The 18,861-nt window shown below is 35.2% G+C and overlaps 2 long non-coding RNA genes across 7 annotated transcripts in view; both read right to left on the bottom strand.

Annotated features, from left to right (window-relative positions):
• Positions 1 to 18,861, bottom strand: part of LOC121827292 (uncharacterized) — a 301,492-nt gene that overhangs the window by 51,058 nt on the left and 231,573 nt on the right. The gene's annotated exons all lie outside the window — the stretch shown is intronic.
• Positions 832 to 18,526, bottom strand: LOC143271894 (uncharacterized). Its single transcript, XR_013049203.1, has 4 exons — positions 17,361 to 18,526; positions 16,126 to 16,786; positions 15,643 to 15,707; positions 832 to 13,734 (listed from the first exon to the last, which is right to left on the bottom strand). It is a non-coding gene; the product is annotated as an uncharacterized LOC143271894 (long non-coding RNA).

The following is an 18,861-nucleotide window of genomic DNA, read 5'->3' as shown; positions in this document are numbered from 1 at the left end:
CATGTTTATGAGACAAAAATCAACAACTGGTTAGTTGGTTTAGTGGATTTTGAATAAATGGTCTCATGACTGCTACATTCCTCCTATGATTTCTTCTAAGGCAAAGCAAAATAGGTTTTGCAGAATATTCTTATTAAAAGTATGAAGTTTTATTATTTATTATTTCTGAAAAAAGATAGCACTGGGCATAATTTCTTTCTTGGAATAGAAATCAGTTTCTAAGTATGGGAAATTGATACTTATCATGTTTTGTTATCAATCCAGCCCACATTTTCTACAGAATTATTATCAGTGTACATCATGATTCAGTAGGATTTTCCAAAATTAGTAATCTTTCTAGTGTGTTTTAGTTGCTGTTAACTGTTATCACAAAATTATAGGAAAGCAGAGTCTGAAGGACCGCTTTACTTCTCTATATCACATTCAATTGATTGATGTGAACTTTTGTTTCCCATTTTCTTGTTTTCTCATTTGCTATAGAAGGAAGCATGAGGAGACAGATGACTGCAACACAATCCCATTGTCAAAAGCACACTCTGTCTTGTAGTGACTTTATAATTTTAAGATTCAGAACCTCAGTTTCTAGGCCTATAGAAGGGAAATAGTAAAGTCACCTTGCAAGCAGATTTGACAATTAAAGAGTATTTGCTTTGTATAGAAGTAAAGTTTCTATTGAATGTTGCAGATTAATGCCTTGACGACACACACCAGGACTGAAAGGCCAGGTGAGGTCAACAAAAGGCTGGATTAGCGTGAGCACATACCCATTAGACAAACTCACCATTTGTGAGTGGGTATCACTACTGATCATTCAAGTTAATATGCATGTGTAAGTCTAAGATAAAAGTGAATAATTATGCGGGAATGAGGAATACAGTAAATGAATCAAGAAAATGCTTAAGAGGAAACACATTTCTATTTCCTATAATATTCAGTATGCCTCAAATGGATCACAGGACCCAGTTCTGAATGAATCATTATCCAACACCTCTTTTCTTGATTAATATATTTATAAGCTTAATGCAATCTTTGTTGGCATGAGCCCATAATAGAAATTTAAAAACATCCTCAGCAGCCAGCTTTCTTAAATGTTGCCTGTTTCCCTAGTTTTTGCAGCAGTTTTAGCATTACAGATGCTTGTCACCCATCATAACTAAGATATTTAATCAGCAAATGAATATATGTATGTATGGATAGATATACCCTCTTGTAAAACTTTGGTTTTGGAAGAAAAACATAGCATGCCTTTTTAGCATCTTAATTTAGTGAAGCAGTTGAATTCTTAACAGTTAATGATTAAGTCATCCACATTCCCTTCCATATTACAGGAGCTTCACTCTAATATTTATATATTTTCTGGGGTGTGTGTGTGTGTGTGTGTGTGTGTGTGTGTGTGTGTGTGTGTGTGTGTTCTGATGTTTTAAAACTCTATCAGCTTCTACTGTAATTGCTGACCCGTATGAATTCCAATTGTCTCTAAGTTAAAATTCATAGAGTGAACTTGTATCCTATCCTACAAAGCACTTCTCTTTCACTTCCCCCTTTTCATGTAATAATAGCACCACTTAAACCAGGACACAAGGTAGACCTGGTAGCAGTAGCTTCTCCCTTCTCATCATGAAGTCCCCCATTCAGACCAATACACAGTCTTAGCCTGGGTTTTATAAAATATACCATATTCTGCGACTTTAATTTGGGCTCTACTAATTTCCTGCCTGCCTACATCAAGTTCTTCTGACCCAATCAGATTGTCTGTTCCCTCATCATTTTAAGATAGGCACAAGAAATCCCTGTAGTGGTTTAGGGTGAACACAGAGGACAGTGTTTTCCAACATGAGCTTTGAGGCCTAGATGGTGATTTCTTTGTGCCATAAAAGGCAAGTGTTTTGTCTAAATAAAATAGATAGACCTGCATTTAAAGGGTGGGGGGTTTCATTACTTGTAATATTTTAAACATTAACAAAATATTTAACAAGCTAATAAGATTTAAGATTCTTACTAAGAAGGTATTAATAAGGCTTTTAAAGTCAAAATGAAAACACACACACACACACCCCTTGGGTGGGTGGATGGTGGATGGAGAAGTATGCTGGTTAGACTTTATCTATTTAACACAACTAGAATAATCCTGGGAAGAGACCACAACTGAGTTATTGCCTTGTCTCCATTAGACTGACTTGCGGGGATTTTTGTTGGGCATTTTTCTTGATTAATGACTGATGTGGAATGGCTCAGCCCACTGCGAGTGGTGGCACCCTGAGGCAGATAGTCCTGGGTCATATAAAAATGCAAGCTGACATTTCTCCATAGTTCCAGCTTAGCTTTCTGCCTCAATGGGAAGATGCTAATTCTCTGAAGACAGAGCCTTGCACGGAACAGAGACTTCTATTCTCTGCCATCCGTGCAGGCTGAGCATGGCTGTGGATTTCCTTATCTTTAACTCCCTTAGCATTGAGGCAAAAATAATCTGACTGTTTGAGTCCAAACAAAACAATGGACCGAGAGCACTCTGCTTAGTCACCAGCTGTAACAAGTCCCATTCAGGTGTCTCCCCTTGCTTTGCATTGTCTGGTATTTCTATGGGTGGTGGGGATGGTTTAAGTTGGGTAGCAGGAAGAGTCTCAGCATAGATTGATAGCCATTCCTAAATTCTATATCACTAAGAATCAAGATCTCCTGCTCAATTGGAGGCGGGGGATAGTAAAAAGGTTCTCTTTTAACACAATATCCAAAAACCTCTTATTGGGTTGCTTGTGGGCTCCATGTTAGGCCCCGAATAGACTATTAATCCTGCGTGTCTAAGCCTGATAAAACAAACAATACCCAAACATTTTAACTTGTCAATTTTCTGCCATAATATGCATTTCAAAAAATTATGTTGCTATGATTTTTGCAAAGAGGGAAAATCTGTTTTTTCTTCTCTTCCTTCTTAAAAATCAGTAGTATCAGATAGCATCCATTGGACTAAAGAACTAAAGTTTGATGATTGTTTTGCTGATCAAAGTAAAAAAAAAAATACAGTCTAATTTCACATAATTAACTTTTGACCTGCTAGCATTAGTGAAAACTTAAACATTCAACATATTAAACAATTAATTATGGCAAAGGAACACTGATTAGCTGGCTTTCACAATATATTACAATGGGGTTCATATAGGTCTGGTGGCAAGAGCATGGACTGCAATATAAGAAGAAAACCGTGTAATGCCTGACTATACTCCTTCCATTTGTGACATATGAAACCTTTTGACTCTCTGAGTCTCAGCTTTCACAGCTATAAATTGTAGATGATGTGATTTCTTCTCTGTATGCGAATGAGAATCAAGTGAGAGGATGTATCTAAAGTTCTATTCACTCTGCTTGGTAGATAACAGGCTCTTAATTATTTTCATAAAAAGGAGGAGAGTAAAATATATGAAAAATATCTAATGTATAAACATACCTCTACACATATAAAGAAAGAGATATTAAAGCACACTTTATTCTTCATTTAAGAACATAGATGCTCTGGATATCTAATTTACTGGGGTTTTTTGTTATTGTTGTTTTAAAATTTATTTTTATTTTATGTGTATGAGTGTTTGCCTGCGTGTGTATCAGGTGTGTGCCTGGTGCCCGCAGAGGCTAGGAGAAGGCACTGGATCCTCTGGATCTGGGATTACAAAAGGTTCTGAGCCATCATGAGGGTGCTAGAAATTGAACCCAGATCCGTTGCAAGGATAGCAAGTACTCCTAAGTGCTGAACCGTGTCTCCAGCCCTCAATTTTTAAATTTCAAACAGAGTAAGTTCATGTCTAATGTTCCAAATCCAAAGCATGGCCACCACAGAAACAGGAGACTTGAACTTTTTATTCCCAAGCCAGGCTTGACAAGTGGCTTGCTTTTACTGAGATGATTGAGTTTTAGACTTGACCTTTCTGGCTAGAAGTATAATTGATTCCTGCTTGTAGATTACTTATGTATGTTGACTCTCCCTGTATTCAGCCTGAGTACAGCTCCACTCTATCACAAGAGTAGTACATAAGGCTTCCTAGGAGCCCACTGGCCACCAGTGTAACTACATAGTAGTGCCTTTTGCATCCTTTGTGTATTTGACTTGAAAGTAAGGCTGAACACAATATTTGCTGCATTTTGCAAGCTATTTTCTTCTTTCTTTTTAACTATGGTTTTCAATGCCTCCTGCATTCTTTTCTTGCAGGATAGAAACCAACTTTTAGATTATTTAAATATTTCTATAACATGGTAAATAGTGGTTGTCTTTTATGGCTTAGAAGGCATCCTTGTGCAAGTCCCATAGATTTACCCCAGAGAGCTCATTCTCAGGATGGCATAAACCTTCTAGGACTTCTAATGTTTCATTTCCTCTGCCAAAGTTCTGCAGTGCCTCTCTTCTTCAGAAAGAATGGAGCTCAGGTGCCAATGGGAACAGTGAATATACCCATAAGCTAATTTGCATTGTAAGTCAATTCAGCTAGCATCATTTGTTAAAAGCAACACTCCCCGCCCCCCACCTCCCTGAGGATTTTCCTCAGGTTTCCATGTACTGCCAGAGGTAATTTACACCAGAAAAAGGGGTTCTTGGTAGATAAAGAGAAATAGAACTTGAGTTTCCTACTTCTTTGAGCAACCATTTTCTTGTCTGTTACTGTGGTGGGCTTTTCCTCTAAGAAGTAAGTTCTATTTTGTAGAGCTATACTTTCTATAAAATAATGATTAAAAAAACATTCAATACCATTCTAAACATATTCACTTCACACTTTTTCATGTCAGATTGGTTAAATGCTATAGTTTGAAGAAGGTTAATTTTTTACTTGATTTTTTTCTCTTTTTTAAAAACTATTAAGGATTCACTCCTTATTGTTTACATGTATATATGTTAAATAGGTTATATGTACAGAAAACCAAAATAATAAACAACAGTGTAAATCCATTTCTTCCATTCATAAGTATAACAGCAGACATACGAAGGGTAGATTTCAACCATTCTATTAGATTAAAAAGTCTAATGTTTAATAACCTCTTTTATTCTAATCATCTCTCTCTTCATGTGGAACTATAAACATCCATTTCTTCACACTGTTCCTTAGGAGTAATGAAATTTCCTTGACAAATACACTTGCTACTCCCTGTATTTCAACACAATATTCATCATTTTTACCCATCTTACACAGAAATTAATCAATTGTCACTTGAATTCAGAGTCCTCATGATGAATTTCTACAGTGTATTTCAACCAAGCCTAATAGAAATTCTTCAAAAGTTCTTTCCCAGTTGTAATTACAATTACAGGCGTACTTTCCAAGCATTACACAGTACACAGAAACATGTGATAGCAGGGAAGTGTTTAGATCTCACTACTCCAAAAAGCAGAGTTTCTCCTGATTCCAACTGCAGTTTCAAACAAGCAGATGATTTGCCCCCTAGGAGGTTCATCTCCTCCACCTTGCAGGTTCAGTAGAGAAATGACAGAGAAACTAGCAAGTATTTAAATCTCCCAGGAAAATGCCCTTGCTGTTCATGTGAATTCATACCTGTTGTAAAAGAATGCCATTCCCTAGACATCAGCCTATTTGGCTCAAAAACACTGCTACTCATAGCACAGCATTGTTTGCCTGATTCTAAATCTCTCAGAGTCAAGGATCTGTTAGACAGCTGACTCATATATTTCACAGACAGAACAGTTAAGTATTTCTTGCTTATGCTTTTTTCTGTAAAGGTTCGTTCCTTTGCTGAAGCTCTTTTCCATGTGTGTTTGTGGCCAGCAAAGTTACATTTTAGTTCCTTTATTAAAAAAGAAAAAAGATGTTTTTCCATGTATAGTGTTGAATTCTCATTTGCGATAGATTTGAAAATATTTTTTACCTTTTTGGTGAAATCATTGCTATTCTTGAAATAAAAATACATTTTAAGGACTCTTAAACAGGTTGTCCTTACTAACCTCCCAAGGGTGAGTGTGCTGTGCACTGGCTTGCCTTTGTATTTGCTGCAGTACTCAGGCTGATGCTGGAATTCTTCTCTCTCTTGCCCTCTAGTGCAGCTTGCCAATATGACATTGCCTATCCCTCACACTTCCTTCAGAATGTTTGTCTGTTTGACACAATGATGTGACTTTATTTGAGCTTATTATTCATACACAAATCACTGCAGACAAGATTGCAAAAGCTAATGAAATAAAATGAAGAGACATGCAAGTCTACACAGAGCAGGCATGTGTTGATGGCAAGAAGTTTCTAAAAGTACTGCTACCTTCTTTGGTAAAAGAAAGAAACAAATGATAGAAAGGAAACTCTGAGTTTAGATCCACATATAAGGATGGAGAGAGACAAAAAGCCTGTTTTCTGGGAACCCAGCCTGCCTTTGTTGTTGTTGTATACCCCAGAAAAACTAAAGCACACAAGTGTAAAGTTCAAAATGGTTTTATTTTTCATTAGGGGTGAAAACTCCCTGTTTAAATAATATATGCACAGTTTAGGAATATTGTTGATACTTGAATACTAGTGAATAATATAGTGAAATTTTTTTCTTTTTCACTTCCTTTTGTATTTAAAGTCTGCACCCATCAATAACAATAAAACATATTTACATCAATCCTAAGAACAACACACACACACATATACACACACACACACATCCTATTGCTGTGGGTTATGGAATTCAGACTATGTCACATCTGTGTCCCAAACTAAACAAACCATTTATGTTATTTTTGATATTTATATGAATAAAATTCACCAGATTATATAATAAATAGCATTAAACAATATACATATTAGTGAAGAAAGTTGTTGAAAGATAATTGTGATTGTAGACATACACTATACCATTGATTCCGCGTAATTCTTCTAATTTCTTAAAGTAGCAAAATGGGAAAGTAGTGAAAGACATACCACAGAAGAATGATCAGGTCAGTACGAGCTTCAGTTCTTAATTACTCCACAGGTATGCTCTGGAGGCAATTACATTTAAACACATGGAAACTTTCAATGTGTCTATTAAGTTATATCATAGGCTGAATCCATTATATGTAACCAAACACCCAAGTAAGCATGTAGATATTGTACCAAGAACATTATTTTCTGATAGACAAACACCAAGTACACCCACTGTTGCTTTGAAAGAGAACCATAACAAAAGCACTTTCAAGTGATTTCACAAAATTAACATATGTTAGTATAGTGAAATACTCCATCCTAAGCATATCCTAATATGTAAGTAATTTTTAAAGGTTTGAGATGTGGCACTCCTGAGGAGAGCTAGAATTTTGACTGCTTAGCTGACCCTGTGTGCTGCACTGATGCTCAAATCTAGGACATACTTACACTGTAAATAAAATGATCAGTGTAAGAATCTTAAAATAAAACATGATTCCAGTGTTTGTATGTAAAAATAATCTATCACCTTTGCTTCATGACCCAGAATTTCAGATGTAAATAATTTACAATAATATAAGTGAGATATCACCAGATGTGTATGCACCCAAGGTAATTTTGGGTACAAAATGAGAGACAAACTTATACGTGGTTGCAGAAAAGAAAGAGGTTATTGTAACCAAAATAAGAGATATTCAGTTTCTGGCTCCTATTTTGACTAGCTTTATTTTTTTTTTTTGTATTCGAGTACTACAATCACATAGATAAGTAAATTATACAGTTGGTCACTATTTTATGTTCATTATAAATATTTCAGAGAGTAGAAACCTTTTCTCTATCAAGTATACCAAATACAGAGTTATGTATTTTCCAAGGTATGTATTCTTCCAATACTCCTTGACTATTAGGTAGGGAAGTGTATTAAGGCACCAAGCTCAAAGAGTTAATAAGACCTCTTTCACATCACAAGAAGGCCATTGCATTCATTTGAGGCATTTATATTTTTCTAAGATATTATCATGATATAATTACGTTTATTCTCATAGCAACCAAGTGAAACTGAGTCAAGAATAAGTTCTTGTGTTACACAGTCTTTTTCCCCCCTCCTTTCACATGGAATAAATATGTCTTACTGTTGAACAAGAAATTAGGATTTGCACCTAGAAAATTTTGATTATGGTAAGGACACAGGAGATAATATAGAAACAAAATATCACTATAATTCATATGATGGTTTTATTATTTGAACAAAATGATAATAAAACTATGATAATAATTCTATAGAGGAACAATTTATCTGCAATTACTTCACAAAACTATGGAACACATAAGTTTCACACACATACACACACGTTTATTATACATATATATGAAAGAAGACGACAAACATGAAATCAAGGCAAAAATACAATCACAATCACCATCATTTGTTAAGTCTATAGAGATAACTCCGTTGCTTCAAAAATCTAGAAACACAAACTGATGTACATTTAAGCACTTGCATGCATTTGCTACAAAGGCATTTGATGTTAATGTCAATGTTGTCCATTATTCACACAGATAGAAAATTACAGAGAAAAAGCAGCTAGGAAAGTGGTTTTAAACACCAAGGATAACTCATTTAGAACATTAATATTTATTCATACTAAGTGAGGTATGCCTTGGTGTGTTGTGCATGTATCATTGAAATTCTACTTGAACAGAAGCCCAGCAGTAATTATTTCATTGTAGTCACTGTTCAAAAAATATCCTATAAAAAAAAAATAAAGCTAAAAAATAATACTGGAATTTCTGAGAACAGTGTCCCATGACTCTTCCTTTTGCATAGCTCCTTTCTTCATCTACCCATAGTGAAGATCCATCCATGTGACAACAAGTGTGCAAAGCGGTAATTTGAACACTATTAATTCTAGCCTTCAACTTCCATTGTATATAGGTTGAGAGTCTTGTTCAGAAACATAGTAAGACTTACATATGGTCCTTTTTCCACTACATGTAGATTGTGACTTAACATGTCTTATAGTTCAAATTACAGACAATGAACTGGACTTTTACATGATGCTGTTGGCGACTGTTCACTGGTGAAACATTTCACCAACACTATTCTTTTTCTCCCCATAGAATAACAAAGGAATGCTCACACGCATGAGAAGTTTGCACTTGAGGCCCTAACTCATGCATGGTTTGAGTATATACATTAATGAAATGAAACCAGTGCCTAAAGTATTATCAGAATACCAGAATATGCTCCTTTTCATTACTTCATATTATTTCTTGTGCAGGCTACTTATTATCAGAATAATTTTAACATGTATTGAACTAACATAAGCACTAAGGTTACTGTCACCTCTGAGAATTAGCTATTAGGCTAAAATCACAATCACTAGATCAGAGAAAATACCCTCATGCTGGTCAATCAAGGCACAGTTCCAACTCCTATTTCATTATGTTGGTGAATAATTAATAATATAATTTAAATTTCCATGTGTGTTTATAGCTGAACTACCAAAAATAAGAAAAAGTGTGCAAGAAGATTAAATTCAGAATACTCTGGCATGTCCTTGTAAAAGAAGAAAAAAAATATTGGAGATTATATTCAGAATGATCACAAAACTCTTACCTTACAACCTGCTAATGACAGCAATGTTAAGTGAATGAAAACCCAACCCTGTTTGTTGCCATTGGATATTTAGTGTTGTGGCCATTGTGCAAAGAAGGAAGTCCTGTGCATGTGTCCCTGCCTGCTTATCTGTATGTCATATACACTTATGATCATTTAGCTGTTGTTCTAGTTAAAGAAATTACTTGTCTGCAAGCTAAATAATGTATACTATCAGTTAGATAAGCATTTTATTTCCTAAAGTTTATTTTAAGGAAATGTTCAAAAGCCCTTTACAAGAGAGATCTCCTGTAAACCACAGCAGGTCAAAATAAATTCTATAAAAGTCAGAAAATACGATTGTTTCCGATAGAGCAAACTATGCAGGAAAATAAAAAGTCAATTTTTCCCTATTATCAATAGGAGAGAGAGAGAGAGAGGAGAGAGAGAGAGAGAGAGAGAGAGAGAGAGAGAGAGAGAGAGAGAGAGAGAGAGAGAAAGGAGGGGAGAAAGAGAGAAAGAAGAGGAAAGGGGGAGGGAGATGGAAAAAAGGCAATTAAGCTAATGCAAGTTGGGTGTCACAAGGTTATAGATATTTCAAGAGCTGAGCAATTTACCGTCTGGAAAAGGAGAGGAACTCTTGCATAAAATGTCCCCAGTTCAGATTTATTATGCTTTTAGTTGTGTTATATGTGATACAATTAGCAGGAGGTGCCAATAAGGCATTCTCTCAAGGACGTGGTCATCCCGTGCCATCTGTTATTAATTGCATTGTCCTTTCCACATCCAGCTAGAGGGGAGAAAGTTCTTTGAGAAACACCTGCAAATTCTCACCACACAATGACTAGAATATAAAAATACTTAAACAAAGAAGAAAGGACTGGACAGATCTCTAAACTGCCCACCAGGAGTTCAAGAGAGAGAGAGAGAGAGAGAGAGAGAGAGAGAGAGAGAGAGAGAGAGAGAGAGAGAGAGAGAGAGAGAAATATAATGAGTCTTATTGTGATAAAATCTGTTACTGAGATTGTTTTTTTTCCCTGTCATTAAATTCTACTGCAATGATAGCTTCTCAAGCAACAAAATACTCTAAAATGGAAAGTGAATAATGATGTCATTCTTATATATGCTAAAGATGACAGCCACTCTGTATGGAACTCACAAGGACTGAATATTTAAATAGGTTTTAAAAATAAAATCATAACACAGAAATTAAAAAATGGGCTGGGAGGGTTTTTTATTTTGTTGTGTTTTTTGTTGTTGTTTTGGCATTTGTGGTGATTTGCATTAGTCTTAACAATTGAGTTCTGATAATTGATATTCCTATAAATATTCAAATGATTTCTCAATTTGGCCACTACATTCATATATATCTCTAATATGAATCATTAAAGAATGCTGCTAAAATGCAATAGTTATTTCAACAATTTAAACTAATTCCAGAAACACTAACTTCCTTTTAACCATCTGTGCTAAATGCTCATTTCTGTAACTTCCAATCCCTGGAATCTGCCAAGCAGGCAACTGCTCCAGCCCTGCCTGTTTTTCTCTTGTGCGAGTAAGAAGGAAGACTCAGAAGCCACTGGGTGAAGCTCCAAAGAACTAAGAAGAATATTTAAAATGTTTTCATGACCAGTCATTCAACAGTATTTTTAAAAAATAACACTGAATTCTGTTGAGAGGACAAAATAAATATTTTTCAGAAAGCTACCAGAATTATTTCACTGTTACTTTTCTGGAATAAAAACAAGTGGTACATTTTTTAACCAATTTGTCAATTTGACTGCTAAGTTACCTACCTTATCTTATGGATCAAGTTGTACTAAATTTAAGCAAATAATGCACGTGTGTGTGTGTGTGTGTGTGTGTGTGTGTGTGTGTGTGTGTATTTAAATTATGCAAAGGGAAAATAAAGCTTGCTATAAGAATTTTCTTGTAGCTAATAAAATATAGATTAAGAAACATTTTCTCCCTTTGATTATACTTCTAAATTACAAAAGCATCATATGCCTATGACATATTGTTATATTAAAAACCTACAGTGAAATTAACTTCATGTATAAAAAAATAGATCATTTTGTAATTTGGTTACAATCGATCCATTTTATTGAAAGAGATTATCCCATGTACCAACATCCCCAGAACCTGCCATCATTTGTTTGCAGAGCAGACTTTTCTGTTTGTATTAATTATCCTCATCTTTCTCATTTGTTGGTTCTTTCAAGTCATGCTTTATTTTGCCTTCATCTAAAAAATATGTTTGCTTTCGCAATTCCAGTTATTTCATACTTTGAAATTGTAAGTATGATTTGACGGCTAAATTTCAAGATTAAATTAAAGATCCAAAACACTACCTTACAATGAATATAACAGATATAGAAGCTCCCATTCTCATAATCTCTGTTTTTGATCTACTTACTCGGATTGGATGCCAAAACTGCTTTAGATTATTATATTTCTGCTTTCAAAGAATGCATATGTTGATTATTTAGCATTATTAGAATGATAAAGACTGTAAGAATAAAATATACTGATGAACATATCATTTGAATCTGTAATTACATAAATGTGGTCTAAATAATGACTTTTATTTGTCGTGGGCTGTGCAACTATTAATCAAAATACCAAACTGCTAAATCTCCTAAATTTAATTTCTTCCTTTCTTCCTCTCACATCATGCTATTTGGTACTCTCTTGAGTTGACAGCAGAGCCAAGGCTGTATCTTTAGGTTCCCAGAAGTGAATTAGTATAGACTGAGCAAGAATATCTCCTAGGGAAAGATTCACATTAGAGCAATAATCTTATGCATTATTTTCTTAAGGACCTAGCCTTTAGGCCTTTGTCACAGAGAAACCAAATCTCAGAATGCCCACTGGATAATGAACCTGATGGATGTGTGTGCTTTAGTCAGGAAGAGCTCAATTACAGACCATAATAACCAGGACTTTCTAAAATGCTAAGGCCACCTTAAATAGCATTCACAAATGTGACTATGTCAATTCTTGTGCATTAATAACTCTCATGTGACCAGAAAGTGCATGCCATGTATTAATTTAAATAGAAACAGCACCAGCCTCAGAATTGAGGATGAAATGAACTAATGTACTTAAAGCCTCTCCTCTTTTTTAGTTTACAGGACTCTCTTTTTCTTCATTCAGTGTCTTAGAAAGATTTACTCAGACTTTTGGTATATATTTAAGATTTAAGACATGACTTTCCAAAACACAAGTATTTACACAATGGAGTCCAGGAAAAGTTAGAAATGCAGCTATAGTACTTACATATAAAATCTCACCAGACAAAAAGTTTTGGATCTAGTTACAGTCAAGAGTGAGAGAGTTACTAAAAAACTCCTGAGTCTAAGTTATGTTATTTCTATGAATTCTGTTTTTATGAAAACAATGTACATACAGATTGTTGGTTCATTAACTCCATGTGCACAAGATCCCAATACTAACTCAATATTACACTGACTCTATCTCTGCTAATAATCCTTACTGTGCATGTACATGCATGACCTGTGATGAAATTCATTGTATGCAGTCCTCAGTGATGAGCACGACATCAATGCCATTAAACAAATTTTAAAATGTATATAAGCAAGGCTGGCTCAAGATAAAACTTCATAAGCTACACTATCATAGCACAAAGAGAGAAAATGTCCCTGTCTAAAATTAAGTTGCAATCCTTATGGATTCTAAAAGAAAACTCCATTCTTATTCAACTCTACCCACATTTAATGTGGAGCACCCATAGCTAATTTTAGTGTCTTCTTATTCTGCTCAGAACTTTTGTTAAGTGAAATTTTCAATACAAAACCCTGTGGCTTTTAAAGCAGTATTTTTTTTTTGCGGGGGGGGGTGTTTCGAGACAGGGTTTCTCTGTGTAGCTTTGCGCCTTTTCCTGTAACTCGCTTTGGAGACCAGGCTGGCCTCGAACTCACAGAGTTCCGCCTGGCTCTGCCTCCCGAGTGCTGGGATTAAAGGCGTGCACCACCACTGCCCGGCTTAAGCAGTATTTTTTTCCTGAAAAAAAAAAAAAAAACTATTCTCAGCAGTTCGGAAATTCCCACTTGCAGTTGTTGTCCACAGTGTCTTTATCACCACATCGACACAGCGAGTCCATCCATGACTGAAGTAGGAGCATCAAGCACACATTTATTGTAAATGTAGTTTCGGGTGTTTCGGAGTCATTTTCTTGAATTTTCAACGTTTTGAAGATTTTGTGCTTGTTGGGTTTGGGTTTGTTTGTTTTGCTTTTGAAATGAACTAGACATAAAAAGAAAAGTGATTTTAATTAAGCTTCAATCCCTATGGCGTTTTCTCTTCTGTGGCTGTCCAGTGTTCTGAATATGTGCGGCTAAAACACTTGCCTCAGTCATTTTGTATAAACTGCCCAAGCACCCTCTCCTTCTCAGGAAAACAGAAAACTAAGTCATAAACGAAGCCCCTACAGAAAAAATAATAATTACAGTAGCATGCTTGCCTAAAAAGAGAGAATTTTATGACTGATTTTGGTTACTATTTATAGCTTTTGAGTCAAAAGCTATTTGAGTTTAAAATTTCAAACTTTAGACAAATCCATCTATTCTCATTTTTTTCCTTTCAAATCTAAAATGTAATTATTCTCCTTTGATGTGGTTTTTCTATCAATATTAACTCTTAGCATCTAGAAACATCTCATAGAATGCCCTCCCCAACACACACACACACACACACACACACACACACACACACACACACACACTATTAATAAGTGCAAATATTTACTCATGGCAGAAAGCAACAATTGATAAAAAAAAAACTGTGTCTGTCTCAAATAAAAAAAAAAAACATATTGTATAAGAACAAGGAAAGGACCTGCACCCAGAGGAAAAAGAGATCAATCAGTCAATTAACATAGAATAAAGCAAGCAAAATAATGCACCACTGTGAGTATGCCACGAGGGAACAGAGGGGAAGACCTCTCTGTTAACACAGAGTGGAACAAGCTACTGTATGCCAGGATTACCCTGAGATGAACATAAGTGAAAGAGATCATGTCCCCATTCCTAACCTTATCCATACACAGAACCCTAATCATGATTTTTTACACACTAACCCCTCACTCTAACCTCAACAGAAATGCCAACCTCCTGAATTGGAACACTGATTTCCCAAACAGATGTCAGACATTAGCCACTGGCCTCAGCTGCCATCAATATTAATCAGCTAATCTTAACATTAACAAAACATATGCATCTTAAGGACAAGCCCGTGCTGCTGCCTTGTACAGGACAATTACCAGCCAGTTCAAATAATTAGGAGGATGTCAGCACATCCATTATCAATCATAAAAATCTTACTTTACAAAAGATGTTTCTCCTGGTTTAATAGGAAATGACTGGAATTTAGAGTTTATACCCCTAAATGTCTTAAACACAAGGTAATGTAACACATGAAGCATTATATCCTCTCTGGGGTGAGCATGGAAATTTCCTGCTGTTAAAGATCATTTTTTTTTAGTATTGAAACTAGCTCAGTTACTAATTTATCTATGATTATTAGATATGTGTATCCATTTTTAAACATTTCAGACAAGGTATGTTTGTGTGCATAAAAGCTGTGTGTTCCTGCTATGTTGCTTGGATTTGATAATACTTTCATACTATATAGACACCCCCAGATTAAAATAATTCTGAAAATTTTACAATAAATTGGTGTAAGAAAATTTAAATCATGTAGTAGTACAAAGGTGGAATTTTTGCTTGGCTGAATTCTGGCAAGAAATTATCCTGGCTTCCACATTGTTTCTGGCCTAGCTTGTCTGAGTCCACTTTGCAAGTGGCTGTCAAGCTCTCTAAATGCTCTGTGTTTCCTTTCCCCTAAATACTCCTGCATATAGCTCCATGGGCAATTAAGTATTTATAAGCACTTCTGTGGTTACTGCTGTAAGGGCAATGCTAATCATAGTAAATTATTTCCTCTCATGATGAAACATGAGCCATGCCTGATGCAACACTCAGACAGAAACCTTCCCAGGTAGACTAAAGAAGGAATCTTTCTTATTTAGAAGTCAAAAACATGGCATGATTACAAACAACTATACTCATTTATATAAAAATACATAATAAATGTTGAGTAGGTTTGATATACTGGGTTAGGGTAAATTATTTTCAATATAATTGAATCATTTACCATCAAAGAATTTGAAGTCATTCATGGTCCACAGGCAGACAAACACTTAAATGTAGTTCTGATATCTGTCATACAGAATGTCAAAGTTACATACTTGTAGAGCTACTAGGGACAGTACAAGAAACAAGCAACTATCAGAATAGCATGAGGGAAGAGAATCTATCATTTACATAGCATTAAATATGAAGGAGCTAATAGTTCAATGTTGGGTATTTTTTCCAAGGATGAAATGAAAAAAAAAATTGTTCACCTCAGGGGACTGATGACCAAAGAAATGATTACAACTATCTATAATTTGTTGGAAAAAAATGAGTTTATTGGAGTTACTAACAGGAGTGTGGCTTACAGATTTACTGACAAGATCATCAGTGCCCTTTTGGGCATTGTGAAAACCAAAATGCCTATACCAAATGTGGATGATAACATAAAATCTACAACCCTCAAGGACCTTGCCAAACCTCCCACCACCAAAGAATGTCTCACCACAACTGTTCACTGCTTATATACCCTTGGTGAGGGAGGGGGTCCTCCTGAGTCTGCTAAATTCCTAGAAAGAGGATTGTAACATTGATTAGTTTTCCAGATACTATAAGCTTCCCTCTTTCCTCTAGCTTCAGTTTAGAGGGAATATTGATAGATACACAACACTAAGGATGGGGGTTGTTATGAATGAGAAGGTGGAAGTAAATTAATGAATATTCAATAGGCTTATTCTAGCATCAGAGAAATTTTTCAAATCAAAACAAGATTTTTAAATAAAATGAAGGTCAAATAATAAAAAGGACACAGTGAAGATGCTCTGGGGTTTTCTGCACAGTGAGGATTAGACCACCTATTGTTTTCACTTATGCTAAAAATGAAGCTCCAATTACCAGAGTGATAATTGAGAATTGGTTTTACCCATAAGCATTGAAAGAGTCATTAAGAATAGCCATAGTCAGGATGCTAGCGATACTAATGCCGACTCTGTGTGCAGAGAAAAAGCAAACTGGTTATTTACAGAATGTTACACCCATACCTCTGGACCTACATACTAGAGGGCTGAGAAATGAAGTAGATAAACTGTGACTTTGGTGATGCTCTCTCAGGAAAATAGAAGTTGTGTACCCTTTCCTTTAGAGAAGGAATTTGATTTCAAATTCACCTATATAGATGTGACAGAAAAGAAAACTTTAAAATTCCCAAGGCAGTAAAAAAGTATGGATTATGTAATAGCTCACAACCCCTGGCATATATTCCAATAAATGTTCTACTCCTGGAATACATTCATTTTTTTAAAGTTTTTGATAAAAATTATAGATGATATGATATAATATATAATATAATATAATATAATATAATATAATATAATATAATATAATATAATATGATAGGTTATTTTCCTATCAAATTAGTAACCTTCAGAGAGAAATACCCAGGGTAGTATCATTTCTCAGAAAAGTATTTGCCTGCTCAAATAAATAGTTTAATGCTTCAAATGTTTATTAATTAACATGTGCAATGAAGATCAGACTTTATACATCATACTGAGTTATGTGAGCATTAGTCTAATGTCCCGAATTAAGTTAGGAATCAGAAATTTTTTAAAGTAATACAGAGAGAAATGATATAATGTATGTTTTTGATAAGTGCACATTCATCATGTCTTATGAGAGTATCAGATTAAAGGTGCTGAGAAATTTTAATCTTACAATGAGGAACTAGAGGAATATATTTACCTGACTTGTTTTCTTCACTTTGACAAATATCTCATATTAATACATGTATGTTTCTCAAGAATGCAAGAATATGGAGCTTGCTGACAGGAGATTGACTCAAATATAACCGAGCTAACTATCTTCTAAGACTGAAGCACACCAGATTTTACACAGCCAGGGTCTGTGGTGTGCTCCTAAATTTGCCAGAACACATCTAAAAAGCAAAAAAAAAAATCTTCTGACTTTCCACACTATTACAATAAGAGGAAGATTTAAGTCATAGTTCATAGGAGAATTGTGACAACATGATTTATGTATCCTTGAAGTAGCCGAGAATGTTGCCTTCAATGGATTACAATTAAACTGTTGTCAAATCTCGGGGCAAAGAAACTGAGTCTGTAAGTACTATTTGTCTGTCTGTCCTGCTCAGTCATTTCACCTCAAACTTAGCCTCTTGATGGAAATCTGTGGACTCCTTAGCAGGTGATGCAAACTGTTTGGGTGATTATTTTTGAAGCTTTCCTTCCCTTACTCAATTGTAACACTGAGTGCGAGCTATGTGCCTGACAAAACACTCATCCACACTCACAGAGATCTGTGAACACAGTGATCAAGATCCACTCTGCGTGGAGGGTACAATCCAGTTTCTACAGTAAGAAAATTATGATTCTGGTTATAAATGTGGGTGCTCACTTAGCCATATTGATCTCACCTCCTTTATCAAGCTCAATGGTTTTAAAGGACAGTTAATATGAGAACAGAAAAAAGCAGATAAGTTACTTCCATTTTGGGGTGGGAGGGGAGACAGAAATCATGAATAGGTGAAAAATGGGTTTAGTGTAAGAAAGGAAATTAAAATTTAAATGCTGATAGTGTTGAATGGAAGCCAAGCTGCTCTGTTCTCTTTGAATTTGAAAGTCTGCAAACTGATATCACTGGCCCAGTTCAGGCTAGCATTGTAGAATAGGCTGAAAATAGAAAGATGAACTGAACACCTACAGAGGAGCTGCTCCAGTTATCCAGACTCTCATTAATCAGTTACCAGTAATGTATAAGGAGGAAAATATTATAAGAATTTAAAGATAAGAATGTATATAAATATTTAATACAAAAGAAATGATAAGTGAATACAGAGATCAAACATCTACAGCATACAAACTTACAGAATAAAAGGCAAGTAAATTAAATATAATGAATTGGTAATAGAAAAAAATAACAATATAAGGAAATTCCTGGCAAGCAAGAGTTTGCATCTATAGAATAGTCTCTTTTGATTGTATTCTTGCTGCTGTAACTCTGCACTTTTTACTGCTGAACAGCACAATATTCTGTCTTATGAAAGCAGGGAGGACCCTAGGAAGGATGCATGGATCACCCAGCAATGGAGAAATAGATGATATCTACATGAGCAAACTGGGAGTGAGAGGGGGCAATGGACAAAAAGGGATGGGGGATGAGAACATAGGGGAACGGGAGGTTCGAGCTGGAACAGAAACAGAGTGGAAGAGCAAGGAAAGAGATA

This window comes from Peromyscus maniculatus, chromosome 2, assembly GCF_049852395.1.
Source record: "Peromyscus maniculatus bairdii isolate BWxNUB_F1_BW_parent chromosome 2, HU_Pman_BW_mat_3.1, whole genome shotgun sequence".
NCBI classification, from domain to species: domain Eukaryota; kingdom Metazoa; phylum Chordata; class Mammalia; order Rodentia; family Cricetidae; genus Peromyscus; species Peromyscus maniculatus.
Note: the sequence above shows the minus strand (reverse complement) of the source record. Positions and strands in the feature narration are given on the sequence as shown.